Here is a 9,464-nt window from a genome sequence, read left to right as displayed (position 1 = left end):
CCTAGAAACGACGGTAGTAGAGAGCGTACGCTCACACGTCAGATTGGCCGAGCGGGTCTAAGGCGCCAGATTTAAGCTCTGGTCCCGAAGGGGAGCGTGGGTTCGAACCCCACATCTGACAATGCATTTTAAAGTATTCCAAAACTACCAATTTCGTACATGCGGGAAAACAAGTAAATTACGCGGGAACAGGTTCCACAGATACTACTAGAGACGGCAGTGACTATGGTGCTTGCCTTGCAAGTCTGATTGTCTGGCGGTCAGAAAGAATGGAAAGCTGTTAGGAGAAATGGCTTTCAGCCACGAGGCCCGGATTCGATTCCCGGTAGCCGACCATACTTTTGGTTGCTGAGTCTTGGTTATTCTCACGGCATTTACGATTTCTTTGTGTTGTAATTTTTGGGGACCAAGCATCAGGCGAGCAAACGTGAACGAAAGCATATATGTGTTTAAATGTGTGTCAGGGCAGTAATAAAGGTGGATGAGACGGTCGATCGGGTATTGGACTGCAGACGAGTGCCACATTGCGTAGCTCGATAGCTGAGTAAGTTAGAGCGTCGTGCTGTGAACACAAAGGCCGCGTATTTGACCGCACCAAGTGCCATTTCACTTTTCTCCCTAAAAGACATTGCTTCCTCCAGCGTGACACTGCCAGGTAAATAACAAGCGATCTTCACAAGAAGTAAGATGTCTACACGTTGCGCGATACTGTCCGCCAACGGCCATACCGCGCGTAGTAGGCAGCGGTTGTCGTCTGTTCACCGGCGTTAAGAATCGTTGGCCGTGGTTAGTACTTGGGTGCGTGCTCGGCTGGGAATTCGACGTGCTGTTGGCTCCTTTCATTTTGCATTTTTCCTTCGGTTTCGTTGTTGCTTAGCGATAATGATGCGGTCCCGCACGCTGACGCCACTCTTGCCTCTCGGTACACTAAGGGGGCGAACCTGTGGCCACAATACAATGAAAGGTTCTGTCGTGTTGTTTTGTCGTTTTTTGGTCTCTCCCAGTCGTTTCTCGCGCCTGCCCTCTACATATATGCCCATTTCCAAGCGTCAGCTTTCGCGTCAGCCGAGCAAAGTCGAGACAAGTCGACACATGGAGACACACGATGCTGAGAAACGAAACCCGCAGACTAGCGCCCTGGCAGCACGGACTGAGACGAGGGGCGAGGGAAAACTATTCTTACCGCGACACTTCACAGTTTCGAAGATCGCGTTTCGTTACGTGGAATACCCGTAGAAGAAAAAAGTACCTTTTGTGCGGTGGCCGGGAATCGAACCCGGATCAACTGCTTGGGAAGCAACCATGCTGACCGTTACAACCACCACCGCGTTGCGCTGCGTTTCATTCACGCCGCGATGTGTCGGCTACCCCTCCTGCCACCAGAGGCCGACGGCGATGGCGCTGTAGGCGCTCAACGCCAGGGCGGAGGTGAGCACATCTGAAGGCAGTGCGTAGGTGCTGCTAGGGCGATGTAGCGGTAGCTAGAAGCAGAACTGACAGCCGTTGAAAAACCTGCCCTTAATTTACAGCAGGGCGATAAAACAAATATCTAATGTGACGCACTTACTGATGATCAGAGACGATTCAGCATATGTGTGCCAATCCAGAAGGAGAAAGCGCCTAGGTATCACAATATTAAGTTGGTTAGTTTGATGCTCGACTGGAGCATATCATTAGCTTCCCCTGAGGGGCGAAATGCACAGCGTAGCCGTTGCTAGGGAACGGCCTTTTCTGTCGTTTTTTGTTTTCCTCTGCGTCATTGTGAATATTGATAACTACAGTTCTGCTCAAGACAGATGGCGATGGAAAACAATGGTTTAAGGCACCATATTTAAGCAGTTGGTTCCGAAAGTGAGGGTGGGTTGCAACCTGACATCTGACAATTCGTTTTAAATACTCTAAAACCAACGTATTTCCTCCACACAAGAAAAAACACGCTAATTTCGCAGTCAGGCTCTGGTGATGTACCTAGAAACGACGGTAGTAGAGAGCGTACGCTCACACGTCAGATTGGCCGAGCGGTCTAAGGCACCAGATTTAAGCTCTGGTTCCCGAAGGGGAGCGTGGGTTCTGAACCCCACATCTGACAATGCATTTTAAAATATTCCAAAACTACCAATTTCGTACATGCGGGAAAACAAGTAAATTACGCGGGAACAGGTTCCACAGATACTACTAGAGACGGCAGTGACTATGGTGCTTGCCTTGCAAGTCTGATTGTCTGGCGGTCAGAAAGAATGGAAAGCTGTTAGGAGAAATGGCTTTCCAGCCACGAGGCCCGGATTCGATTCCGGTAGCCCGACCATACTTTTGGTTGCTGAGTCTTGGTTATTCTCACGGGCATTTACGATTTCTTTGTGTTGTAATTTTTGGGGACCAAGCATCAGGCGAGCAAACGTGAACGAAAGCATATATGTGTTTAAATGTGTGTCAGGGCAGTAATAAAGGTGGATGAGACGGTCGATCGGGTATTGGACTGCAGACGTGCCACATTGCGTAGCTCGATAGCTGAGTAAGTTAGAGCGTCGTGCTGTGAACACAAAGGCCGCGTATTTGACCGCACCAAGTGCCATTTCACTTTTCTCCCCTAAAAGACAATGCTTCCTCCAGCGTGACACTGCCAGGTAAATAACAAGCGATCTTCACAAGAAGTAAGATGTCTACACGTTGCGCGATACTGTCGCCAACGGCCCATACCGCGCGTAGTGCAGCGGTTGTCGTCTGTTCACCGGCGTTAAGAATCGTTGGCCGTGGTTAGTACTTGGGTGCGTGCTCGGCTGGGAATTCGACGTGCTGTTGGCTCCTTTCATTTTGCATTTTTCCTTCGGTTTCGTTGTTGCTTAGCGATAATGATGCGGTCCCGCACGCTGACGCCACTCTTGCCTCTCGGTACACTAAGGGGCGAACCTGTGGCCACAATAAAATGAAAGGGTTCTGTCGTGTGTTTGTCGTTTTTTGGTCTCTCCCCAGTCGTTTCTCGCGCCTGCCCTCTACATATATGCCCATTTCCAAGCGTCAGCTTTCGCGTCAGCCGAGCAAAGTCGAGACAAGTCGACACATGGAGACAACACGATGCTGAGAAACGAACCCGCAGACTAGCGCCCTGGCAGCACGGACTGAGACGAGGGGCGAGGGAAAACTATTTTTACCGCGACACTTCACAGTTTCGAAGATCGCGTTTCGTTACGTGGAATACCCGTAGAAGAAAAAAGTACCTTTTTGTGCGGTGGCCGGGAAACGAACCCGGATCAACTGCTTGGGAAGCAACCATGCTGACCGTTACACCACCACCGCGTTGCGCTGCGTTTCATTCACGCCGCGATGTGTCGGCTACCCTCCTGCCACCAGAGGCCGAAGGCGATGGCGCTGTAGGCGCTCAACGCCAGGGCGGAGGTGAGCACATCTGAAGGCAGTGCGTAGGTGCTGCTAGGGCGATGTAGCGTAGCTAGAAGCAGAACTGACAGCCGTTGAAAAACTGCCCTTTAATTTACAGCAGGGCGATAAAAACAAATATCTAATGTGACGCACTTACTGATGATCCAGAGACGATTCAGCATATGTGTGCCAATCCAGAAGGAGAAAGCGCCTAGGTATCACAATATTAAGTTGGTTAGGTTTGATGCTCGACTGGAGCATATCATTAGCTTCCCCTGAGGGCGAAATGCACAGCGTAGCCCGTTGCTAGGGAACGGCCTTTTCTGTCGTTTTTTGTTTTCTCTGCGTCAATGTGAATATTGATAACTACAGTTCTGCTCAAGACAGATGGCGATGGGAAAACAATGGTTTAAGGGCACCATATTTAAGCAGTGGTTCCCGAAAGTGAGGGTGGGGTGCAACCTGACATCTGACAATTCGTTTAAATACTCTAAAACCAACGTATTTCCTCCACATCAAGAAAAAACACGCTAATTTCGCAGTCAGGCTCTGGTGATGTACCTAGAAACGACGGTAGTAGAGAGCGTACGCTCACACGTCAGATTGGCCGAGCGGTCTAAGGCGCCAGATTTAAGCTCTGGTTCCCGAAGGGGAGCGGTGGGTTCGAACCCCACATCTGACAATGCATTTTAAATATTCCAAAACTACCAATTTCGTACATGCGGGAAAACAAGTAAATTACGCGGGAACAGGTTCCACAGATACTACTAGAGACGGCAGTGACTATGGTGCTTGCCTTGCAAGTCTGATTGTCTGGCGGTCAGAAAGAATGGAAAGCTGTTAGGAGAAATGGCTTTCAGCCACGAGGCCCGGATTCGATTCCCGGTAGCCGACCATACTTTTGGTTGCTGAGTCTTGGTTATTCTCACGGCATTTACGATTTCTTTGTGTTGTAATTTTTGGGGACCAAGCATCAGGCGAGCAAACGTGACGAAAGCATATATGTGTTTAAATGTGTGTCAGGGCAGTAATAAAGGTGGATGAGACGGTCGATCGGGTATTGGACTGCAGACGTGCCACATTGCGTAGCTCGATAGCTGAGTAAGTTAGAGCGTCGTGCTCTGTGAACACAAAGGCCGCGTATTTGACCGCACCAAGTGCCATTTCACTTTTCTCCCCTAAAAGACAATGCTTCCTCCAGCGTGACACTGCCAGGTAAATAACAAGCGATCTTCACAAGAAGTAAGATGTCTACACGTTGCGCGATACTGTCGCCAACGGCCATACCAGCGCGTAGTGCAGCGGTTGTCGTCTGTTCACCGGCGTTAAGAATCGTTGGCCGTGGTTAGTACTTGGGTGCGTGCTCGGCTGGGAATTCGACGTGCTGTTGGCTCCTTTCATTTTGCATTTTTCCTTCGGTTTCGTTGTTGCTTAGCGATAATGATGCGGTCCCGCACGCTGACGCCACTCTTGCCTCTCGGTACACTAAGGGGCGAACCTGTGGCCACAATAAAATGAAAGGTTCTGTCGTGTGTTTGTCGTTTTTTGGTCTCTCCCAGTCGTTTCTCGCGCCTGCCCTCTACATATATGGCCCATTTCCAAGCGTCAGCTTTCGCGTCAGCCGAGCGAAAGTCGAGACAAGTCGACACATGGAGACACACGATGCTGAGAAACGAAACCCGCAGACTAGCGCCCTGGCAGCACGGACTGAGACGAGGGGCGAGGGAAAACTATTCTTACCGCGACACTTCACAGTTTCGAAGATCGCGTTTCGTTACGTGGAATACCCGTAGAAGAAAAAAGTACCTTTTGTGCGGTGGCCGGGAATCGAACCCGGATCAACTGCTTGGGAAGCAACCATGCTGACCGTTACACCACCACCGCGTTGCGCTGCGTTTCATTCACGCCGCGATGTGTCGGCTACCCTCCTGCCACCAGAGGCCGAAGGCGATGGCGCTGTAGGCGCTCAACGCCAGGGCGGAGGTGAGCACATCTGAAGGCAGTGCGTAGGTGCTGCTAGGGCGATGTAGCGTAGCTAGAAGCAGAACTGACAGCCGTTGAAAAACTGCCCTTTAATTTACAGCAGGGCGATAAAACAAATATCTAATTGTGACGCACTTACTGATGATCCAGAGACGATTCAGCATATGTGTGCCAATCCAGAAGGAGAAAGCGCCTAGGTATCACAATATTAAGTTGGTTAGTTTGATGCTCGACTGGAGCATATCATTAGCTTCCCCTGAGGGCGAAATGCACAGCGTAGCCGTTGCTTAGGGAACGGCCTTTTCTGTCGTTTTTTGTTTTCTCTGCGTCATAGTGAATATTGATAACTACAGTTCTGCTCAAGACAGATGGCGATGGAAAACAATGGTTTAAGGCACCATATTTAAGCAGTGGTTCCCGAAAGTGAGGGTGGGTTGCAACCTGACATCTGACAATTCGTTTTTAAATACTCTAAAACCAACGTATTTCCTCCACACAAGAAAAAACACGCTAATTTCGCAGTCAGGCTCTGGTGATGTACCTAGAAACGACGGTAGTAGAGAGCGTACGCTCACACGTCAGATTGGCCGAGCGGTCTAAGGCACCAGATTTAAGCTCTGGTTCCCGAAGGGGAGCGTGGGTTCGAACCCCACATCTGACAATTGCATTTTAAATATTCCAAAACTACCAATTTCGTACATGCGGGAAAACAAGTAAATTACGCGGAACAGGTTCCACAGATACTACTAGAGACGGCAGTGACTATGGTGCTTGCTTGCAAGTCTGATTGTCTGGCGGTCAGAAAGAATGGAAAGCTGTTAGGAGAAATGGCTTTCAGCCACGAGGCCCGGATTCGATTCCCGGTAGCCGACCATACTTTTGGTTGCCTGAGTCTTGGTTATTCTCACGGCATTTACGATTTCTTTGTGTTGTAATTTTTGGGGACCAAGCATCAGGCGAGCAAACGTGAACGAAAGCATATATGTGTTTAAATGTGTGTCAGGGCAGTAATAAAGGTGGATGAGACGGTCGATCGGGTATTGGACTGCAGACGTGCCACATTGCGTAGCTCGATAGCTGAGTAAGTTAGAGCGTCGTGCTGTGAACACAAAGGCCGCGTATTTGACCGCACCAAGTGCCATTTCACTTTTCTCCCCTAAAAGACAATGCTTCCTCCAGCGTGACACTGCAGGTAAATAACAAGCGATCTTCACAAGAAGTAAGATGTCTACACGTTGCGCGATACTGTCGCCAACGGCCATACCGCGCGTAGTCGCAGCGGTTGTCGTCTGTTCACCGGCGTTAAGAAATCGTTGGCCGTGGTTAGTACTTGGGTGCGTGCTCGGCTGGGAATTCGACGTGCTGTTGGCTCCTTTCATTTTGCATTTTTCCTTCGGTTTCGTTGTTGCTTAGCGATAATGATGCGGTCCCGCACGCTGACGCCACTCTTGCCTCTCGGTACACTAAGGGGCGAACCTGTGGCCACAATAAAATGAAAGGTTCTGTCGTGTGTTTGTCGTTTTTTGGTCTCTCCCAGTCGTTTCTCGCGCCTGCCCTCTACATATATGCCCATTTCCAAGCGTCAGCTAGCTTTCGCGGTCAGCCGAGCAAAGTCGAGACAAGTCGACACATGGAGACACACGATGCTGAGAAACGAAACCCGCAGACTAGCGCGCCCTGGCAGCACGGACTGAGACGAGGGGCGAGGGAAAACTATTTTATACCGCGACACTTCACAGTTTCGAAGATCGCGTTTCGTTACGTGGAATACCGTAGAAGAAAAAAGTACCTTTTGTGCGGTGGCCGGGAAACGAACCCGGATCAACTGCTTGGGAAGCAACCATGCTGACCGTTACACCACCACCGCGTTGCGCTGCGTTTCATTCACGCCGCGATGTGTCGGCTACCCTCCTGCCACCAGAGGCCGAAGGCGATGGCGCTGTAGGCGCTCAACGCCAGGGCGGAGGTGAGCACATCTGAAGGCAGTGCGTAGGTGCTGCTAGGCGATGTAGCGTAGCTAGAAGCAGAACTGACAGCCGTTGAAAAACTGCCCTTTAATTTACAGCAGGGCGATAAAACAAATATCTAATGTGACGCACTTACTGATGATCAGAGACGATTCAGCATATGTGTGCCAATCCAGAAGGAGAAAGCGCCTAGGTATCACAATATTAAGTTGGTTAGTTTGATGCTCGACTGGAGCATATCATTAGCTTCCCCTGAGGGCGAAATGCACAGCGTAGCCGTTGCTAGGGAACGGCCTTTTCTGTCGTTTTTTGTTTTCTCTGCGTCAATGTGAATATTGATAACTACAGTTCTGCTCAAGACAGATGGCGATGGAAAACAATGGTTTAAGGCACCATATTTAAGCAGTGGTTCCCGAAAGTGAGGGTGGGGTGCAACCTGACATCTGACAATTCGTTTTAAATACTCTAAAACCAACGTATTTCCTCCACACAAGAAAAAACACGCTAATTTCGCAGTCAGGCTCTGGTGATGTACCTAGAAACGACGGTAGTAGAGAGCGTACGCTCACACGTCAGATTGGCCGAGCGGTCTAAGGCGCCAGATTTAAGCTCTGGTTCCCGAAGGGGAGCGTGGGTTCGAACCCCACATCTGACAATGCATTTTAAATATTCCAAAACTACCAATTTCGTACATGCGGGAAAACAAGTAAATTACGCGGGAACAGGTTCCACAGATACTACTAGAGACGGCAGTGACTATGGTGCTTGCCTTGCAAGTCTGATTGTCTGGCGGTCAGAAAGAATGGAAAGCTGTTAGGAGAAATGGCTTTCAGCCACGAGGCCCGGATTCGATTCCCGGTAGCCGACCATACTTTTGGTTGCTGAGTCTTGGTTATTCTCACGGCATTTACGATTTCTTTGTGTTGTAATTTTTGGGGACCAAGCATCAGGCGAGCAAACGTGAACGAAAGCATATATGTGTTTAAATGTGTGTCAGGGCAGTAATAAAGGTGGATGAGACGGTCGATCGGGTATTGGACTGCAGACGTGCCACATTGCGTAGCTCGATAGCTGAGTAAGTTAGAGCGTCGTGCTGTGAACACAAAGGCCGCGTATTTGACCGCACCAAGTGCCATTTCACTTTTCTCCCCTAAAAGACAATGCTTCCTCCAGCGTGACACTGCCAGGTAAATAACAAGCGATCTTCACAAGAAGTAAGATGTCTACACGTTGCGCGATACTGTCGCCAACGGCCATACCGCGCGTAGTGCAGCGGTTGTCGTCTGTTCACCGGCGTTAAGAATCGTTGGCCGTGGTTAGTACTTGGGTGCGTGCTCGGCTGGGAATTCGACACGTGCTGTTGGCTCCTTTCATTTTGCATTTTTCCTTCGGTTTCGTTGTTGCTTAGCGATAATGATGCGGTCCCGCACGCTGACGCCACTCTTGCCTCTCGGTACACTAAGGGGCGAACCTGTGGCCACAATAAAATGAAAGGTTCTGTCGTGTGTTTGTCGTTTTTTGGTCTCTCCCAGTCGTTTCTCGCGCCTGCCCTCTACATATATGCCCATTTCCAAGCGTCAGCTTTCGCGTCAGCCGAGCAAAGTCGAGACAAGTCGACACATGGAGACACACACGATGCTGAGAAACGAAACCCGCAGACTAGCGCCCTGGCAGCACGGACTGAGACGAGGGGCGAGGGAAAACTATTCTTACCGCGACACTTCACAGTTTCGAAGATCGCGTTTCGTTACGTGGAATACCCGTAGAAGAAAAAAGTACCTTTTGTGCGGTGGCCGGGAATCGAACCCGGATCAACTGCTTGGGAAGCAACCATGCTGACCGTTACACCACCACCGCGTTGCGCTGCGTTTCATTCACGCCGCGATGTGTCGGCTACCCTCCTGCCACCAGAGGCCGAAGGCGATGGCGCTGTAGGCGCTCAACGCCAGGGCGGAGGTGAGCACATCTGAAGGCAGTGCGTAGGTGCTGCTAGGGCGATGTAGCGTAGCTAGAAGCAGAACTGACAGCCGTTGAAAAACTGCCCTTTAATTTACAGCAGGGCGATAAAACAAATATCTAATGTGACGCACTTACTGATGATCCAGAGACGATTCAGCATATGTGTGCCAATCCAGAAGG

At 50.1% G+C, this 9,464-nt stretch overlaps 10 non-coding genes across 10 annotated transcripts; 5 read left to right on the top strand and 5 right to left on the bottom strand.

The window, feature by feature from the left end:
• The first annotated feature begins 37 nt into the window (after nt 1-37).
• Nucleotides 38-121, top strand: Trnal-uaa (transfer RNA leucine (anticodon UAA)). Its single transcript has one exon. It is a non-coding gene; the product is annotated as a tRNA-Leu (tRNA).
• Nucleotides 122-1,255: 1,134 nt separating this feature from the next.
• Nucleotides 1,256-1,328, bottom strand: Trnag-ccc (transfer RNA glycine (anticodon CCC)). Its single transcript has one exon. It is a non-coding gene; the product is annotated as a tRNA-Gly (tRNA).
• A 676-nt stretch (nt 1,329-2,004) lies between these two features.
• Nucleotides 2,005-2,089, top strand: Trnal-uaa (transfer RNA leucine (anticodon UAA)). The gene has a single exon. It is a non-coding gene; the product is annotated as a tRNA-Leu (tRNA).
• A 1,133-nt stretch (nt 2,090-3,222) lies between these two features.
• Nucleotides 3,223-3,294, bottom strand: Trnag-ccc (transfer RNA glycine (anticodon CCC)). The gene has a single exon. It is a non-coding gene; the product is annotated as a tRNA-Gly (tRNA).
• Nucleotides 3,295-3,972: 678 nt separating this feature from the next.
• Nucleotides 3,973-4,057, top strand: Trnal-uaa (transfer RNA leucine (anticodon UAA)). Its single transcript has one exon. It is a non-coding gene; the product is annotated as a tRNA-Leu (tRNA).
• Nucleotides 4,058-5,187: 1,130 nt separating this feature from the next.
• On the bottom strand, nt 5,188-5,259 carry Trnag-ccc (transfer RNA glycine (anticodon CCC)). Its single transcript has one exon. It is a non-coding gene; the product is annotated as a tRNA-Gly (tRNA).
• Nucleotides 5,260-5,935: 676 nt separating this feature from the next.
• Nucleotides 5,936-6,019, top strand: Trnal-uaa (transfer RNA leucine (anticodon UAA)). The gene has a single exon. It is a non-coding gene; the product is annotated as a tRNA-Leu (tRNA).
• A 1,134-nt stretch (nt 6,020-7,153) lies between these two features.
• Nucleotides 7,154-7,225, bottom strand: Trnag-ccc (transfer RNA glycine (anticodon CCC)). The gene has a single exon. It is a non-coding gene; the product is annotated as a tRNA-Gly (tRNA).
• A 671-nt stretch (nt 7,226-7,896) lies between these two features.
• Trnal-uaa (transfer RNA leucine (anticodon UAA)) lies at nt 7,897-7,980 on the top strand. Its single transcript has one exon. It is a non-coding gene; the product is annotated as a tRNA-Leu (tRNA).
• A 1,130-nt stretch (nt 7,981-9,110) lies between these two features.
• Trnag-ccc (transfer RNA glycine (anticodon CCC)) lies at nt 9,111-9,182 on the bottom strand. The gene has a single exon. It is a non-coding gene; the product is annotated as a tRNA-Gly (tRNA).
• Between the last annotated feature and the right edge of the window lie 282 nt (nt 9,183-9,464).

The sequence above is a fragment of the Schistocerca cancellata genome, unplaced genomic scaffold (assembly GCF_023864275.1).
Source record: "Schistocerca cancellata isolate TAMUIC-IGC-003103 unplaced genomic scaffold, iqSchCanc2.1 HiC_scaffold_369, whole genome shotgun sequence".
Classification (NCBI taxonomy): domain Eukaryota; kingdom Metazoa; phylum Arthropoda; class Insecta; order Orthoptera; family Acrididae; genus Schistocerca; species Schistocerca cancellata.
Note: the sequence above shows the minus strand (reverse complement) of the source record. Positions and strands in the feature narration are given on the sequence as shown.